The sequence below is a fragment of the Aegilops tauschii genome, chromosome 6 (assembly GCF_002575655.3).
Source record: "Aegilops tauschii subsp. strangulata cultivar AL8/78 chromosome 6, Aet v6.0, whole genome shotgun sequence".
Lineage (NCBI taxonomy): Eukaryota > Viridiplantae > Streptophyta > Magnoliopsida > Poales > Poaceae > Aegilops > Aegilops tauschii.
In genome coordinates this window covers 324624175-324629348 of record NC_053040.3, presented here as the reverse complement: position 1 = coordinate 324629348, position 5174 = coordinate 324624175, and the positions used below count along the sequence as shown (strand labels likewise).

The window sequence follows — 5174 nt, the reverse complement described above, 5'->3', positions numbered from 1 at the left end:
AGAAGAATGAGAAGACCCCCTGACCCCCTGACCCCCCAACCGCGACACCACACCCCGACACCCGACCCCGACTCCACCCCGACACCCGACCCCCTAACCCCCTGACCCCGACACGGCACCCCGACCCCCCGACCCCGAAACAGCACCCCGACCCCGACACGACACCCCGACCCCCGACACGACACCCCCGACACCCCGACCCCGACCCCGACCCCGACCCCGACCCCGACACCCCGACCCCGAGCCTGACCCGACACCCCGACCCCGACACCGACACGGCACCCCGACCCCGACCCGGCACCCCGACCCAACACCCCGACCCCGAGACCCCGACCCCGACACGGCACCCCGACACCGACACGACACCCCGACCCCCGACACCTCCCGAAAAGGTGTTCTTTGGCCTTCCAGAGGCCGACGGGGTCATATATTTGTGAATTATTAGTTAGGTCATATATTTTTCGATTTTGTTATGAAAAACATCATATATAATTGTGTTGATCGGGTAGTTTTAAATGTGCAATTGTTTCATCGCTGCGAGGTTTGGTGTTCGACGACCTCGCCGTGCATTTGACGAGCTCTGCCCCTTCGTTCGTGGGTGAGCACAAATGACATGTCCTCCTCCCCCATTAATTATTTGATCTATTCCGATGAAACTTGATAGCTAGCTATATATGTGTCTTGAATCATCAGTATGCGTAACCAATATGTGTCTCCCGTTTGAAAGCGTCATAGTTATAAATATGCATGCATTTGCATATTTATAACCTTGATTCTTTCGAATTGTCCAACGCTATCCATGGACAGCCCGAGTATGTTTAGATTGGGTTCGTTTTCCCATATGCTTTTCTCCGGATCCGACGCATAAATTTCGTCAGTGCCTCCCCTGTTGTTCTCTGGGTACACATCCTCTCTGTTTATTGCAGAGACGTGTATCAGGAGAACAGCGGGGAGTTGCTGCCGAAATTTTGCGTAGGATCCAGAGCATAGCATGGGAAAATGAACCCAATCTAAACATACTCGGGTGGGATTAGGACCTATCATTACCTATTAGAGTGTAGGTTGCATGGACGTAATAAAATTGACAAAGTAGATCAACTGATGAATATATACATGCTGAATTATATATATATTTGTTGTGTGTCTAGTAGCTCTGAAAGTCAAGATGAGTGATCGTGCGTGGATGTACACCGGTCACACTGGTCAGAACAAATGGAGCACTGAATGGTTCACAAAAACCAAGGGGTTTGTGCGAGCCGCATTTGCAAATGGCCAGAGGAAAACCTGGTGCCCCTGTTTACGGTGCGGCAATTGGGAAAAGAGGACAGAGGCTGAAATGGGCAAACACCTGCAGAAGAGTGGTTTTACGCCCAATTATACGGTGTGGACATTTCACGTAGCGGGAGAGGAGGTAGGGTGACTGCTACGGCGCCTTCCTCGCCGCCACCCCCAGCTGTTTCACCCGAGCACGTGACTGCTAGGGTGGACTCGTCCGAGGAGGAGGCTACACGGACTCCGGTCCACGAGCCTCCGGTCCACGGGTCTTGGGCCCATGAGCCTCGGGTCGACTGGCCTTCGGCCCACGAGAGTTCGGCCCACGAGACCCCGGAGGAGCACACGTCCGGATGGGGTACCTGGCCGGATCAGCCCGAGGAGCCGAGTGGCCATGCTGATGATGGCGGGGAGCCGACTGATCTTGAGGAGGAGGGTGGCACCGTCTACCAGCGTGGTGCTACACGGCTCCCGTCCGTGCCGGCGACCCGCGAGCAGAGGTGGTTGATCTTCCCTGATGGGGAGAGGTACGTAAGTGCATTTAATATTTTTGTACCTTCTGCATTCACGTTTCTTCAAATAACTAATGTGTTGGCCTTGTCATGCTGCAGGGGTTGGGACCACCATCATAGTGTCCGCCGGCCCAACTCCGTCCTTGGAGTTCTTTGCCGGAAAAACTTCCCGGGGTTTGTCACGTTGCCTGGTGAGGGTAGGCTTCCAGAGCTTGGATTGAGCTGGGAGCACTACGTGGCTGCCCCGGCCCCGCCGGATGAGATTATCGACGGTGTCGTGTGCGACACGAGGGCAGACATGGTGATCAAAAAGTTCTGGGTAATTTCTCCTTTACACATTTAAAAATCTTCAACTAGCTAGTTATTAATTGTACTAATCAATATTGTCTCATTTGATTGCAGACATTCTATAGGTGTGAGGAGGGATACGAGGAGGACGCGGCACATGTTATCGAGAACGTCTGCAAGCGCCTACTCCAGAACTTACGGCAAGAGGCTCGGGTGCAGGCTGTTCGAGACTACTACGCCTTGCGTGGTATCAAGAAGACCAAGCCGGCGTGCCGCGATAAGTTCCTGAGTAAGGAGCAGTACATGAAGGTAATTCTTAAGGCCTTCTACTTAAGTTCCTTCATTTAGTAATTCTTAGCCGTAGCGCTCAAGTTTCTATTTGCTAACTTAGGCGCCTCCGAGATGGTGTGCGGATCGGATGGATTGTTGGGAGGTGTTGGTCGATGAGTGGTGCTCAAAAGAATGGCTAGCCCTCCACAACGAGGCCAAGGACAAACGTGCCCAAATGGAAGGTGTGCCACACCATCAAGGCAGCTCCAACTTATATCAGTTCGGGCGCAACTGGGTATGTGGTTTGCTTCATGATTCATGAAATTCATTCATCATGCTAGCTTGAGCCCTTTAATTACTAATTTTCATTGTTTCTCTCTTTCAGGCACGCTACAATAAGGCGGATAAGGTGCCAGAGGTGTACGACCTGTATGCCATGGCCCACACTTCCTCTTTCAAGAAAGTCAAGGCTTTCTCTCAGTCTGACCTCGATGACGCAAACAACTTCACCAACATCTCCTCCCACAACAAGCTCGTGAGATATAGAGATGAGGGGAAGGCGAGGAAAGGGGAGGACTTTAACCCGAGCCAGGGTCCCATTGATCCAGAGCTGGTGATGATATCTGGTGGCGGGAGGTCCCATGGTTCCATAGCCATTGGAGATGGACTTATCCGTTGTCCTAGCACTCTCCCGGAGATCAAGGCGCGCCAGTCGAGCTCCGCTCCTGAGATAAGGCCTCGTGAACGGCCAGTGCAACTTGCCATCAAGGTTAGTGATACGTACTCAGTTATCTTTCTCCATTACATTGTGTGCGCTTCCATCAATGATTACAAATGGTCATGTGAGTGGTGTTGCAGGCTGCTATACAGACTGAGAGAGATAGAACGGAGAAACTTTTGGAGGAGGCGGCGGAGAGGCAGCGGGAGATGGAGGAGAGGACGAGAAAGATGATGGAGGAGGAGAGGGCACGGAATGACATGCAGGCAAGGGCCATGTACGAGCTCCTTGTGGTAAGTTTCTTCTGCAGATTACTTGCTAGTCTTAACATTTGAGTCTCATTACTAACTAGTATGACTCTGTTGTGAAAACCAAATGTGCAGTCTGTGTGCGAGAAATCCGGTCAGCCCGCTCCGCCGATGCCAGTGATTGCTCCTGGGAGCACGGTGAGTTTAATTTGAATGGACATTACTTGCTAGTCTTAACATTTGAGTGTCATAATTCTAACGAGACATTGGAAATGATCTTTGGTGCAGCTTAACTCCAGAAACGCATCGCACAATCCTTCTCCAGGTAGCGGCACTAGCCACCCCGCTCCTACACCTCCCTGATCACGGTAAGTTTCTCTACTGTTTTGCTTAACAAATGCATAAAGACCTAGACTTAGCTTTATTTCCTCCAATATGCTTACCATAATGACCTAGAGTTAGCTTCTTTTCCTCCAAAATGACCCATTTTACCTAGGTTAGCTTATAAATGATGCAGTTCATCCAAGTTAGCTAAAAAATGACCCATTTTACCTAGATTAGCTCCTAAATGATCCATTTTACCTACGTTAGCTTTAAAATGGCCCATTTCACGTAGGTTAACTCCAAAATGACCCATCTTACCTAGGTTATCTCATAAACGATCCATTTCAACTAATTTAGCTCATAAATGATCCATTTGACCTAAGTGAGCTAAAAACGATCCATTTCACCTAAATTAGCTCTTAAATGATCCATTTCACCTAAGTTAGCTGAAAAAGATTCATTTCAACTAAATTAGCTCATAAATGATCCATTTCAACTAAATTAGCTCATAAATGATCCATTTCAACAAAGTTAGCTCAAAAACGATCCATTTCAACTAAGTTAGCTCATAAATGATCCATTTGACCTAAGTGAGCTAAAAAACGATCCATTTCACCTTAGTTACCTCAAAAACGATCCATTTGACCTTAGTTAGCTCATAAACGACCCATTTCAACTTAGTTAGCTCATATATGATCCATTTCACGTAAGTTAGCCCATAAATGACATACTCTTCTTGTTCTAGTATTCTTCTTGTTCTAGTCACCTATTTCTAACTTTCTTATTTTTCATTTTGCAGATTTCATTCACTTGACGAAAGCTTGCATAGATGGAGTGCTCCTTATCCCTTTCTCTGTTTCTTTTGTATCGTTGAACTATGCATGTATCTTGGTAGTTGGATGAACTATGCTATGTATGATGGAACTTGGTAGTTGGATGGAACATATGTGATGGAACTATGTATGATGGAACTCTGCATGTTGGATATCTATGTGATGGAACTATGTCATATATATCATATATATCTTATATGTTTGCTGTGAAATATATCTGTATATGTCATATATATTTGTGATGAAAATTGTTGGATTTAATAAAAAACAGAAAAAGAGCCAATATGCAGGCTCTATGCCGTCTGCCACCGACGGCAACGGGCTCTTTGCCGTCTGCCGTGGACGGCAAAGAGGCCGCGTGGCATCCAGCTGTGCTTCCTGGGAGCTGACCAATTTGGTCAATTTGCCTACAGTGGCAGACGGCAAAGAGTAAAAGAGTTTGCCGTCAGCGGCGGACGGCAAAGGCCTGCCATGTGGTGACGTGTAGATGACATCATACGGCGGACGGCAAAGACACTAGAAAGTTTGCCGTCCGCTAGCGGACGGCAAAGGCACTAGAAAATTTGCCGTCCGCTGGCGGACGGCAAAGGCCTGCCGTTAGCCACTTAACGGACTGAGAGCACAATTTTTGCCGTCCGCTCTCTTTGCCGTCCGCTGCAGACGGCAAAGGGGCTTTGCCGTCAGCCACCAGGAAGCAGACGGCAAAGTA

At 48.7% G+C, this 5174-nt stretch overlaps 1 long non-coding RNA gene across 1 annotated transcript; it reads left to right on the top strand.

The window, feature by feature from the left end:
* The first annotated feature begins 3442 nt into the window (after positions 1-3442).
* LOC141025372 (uncharacterized) lies at positions 3443-4726 on the top strand. The gene is made up of 3 exons (XR_012186853.1): positions 3443-3506; positions 3597-3676; positions 4432-4726. It is a non-coding gene; the product is annotated as an uncharacterized lncRNA (long non-coding RNA).
* The last annotated feature ends 448 nt before the right edge of the window (positions 4727-5174 follow it).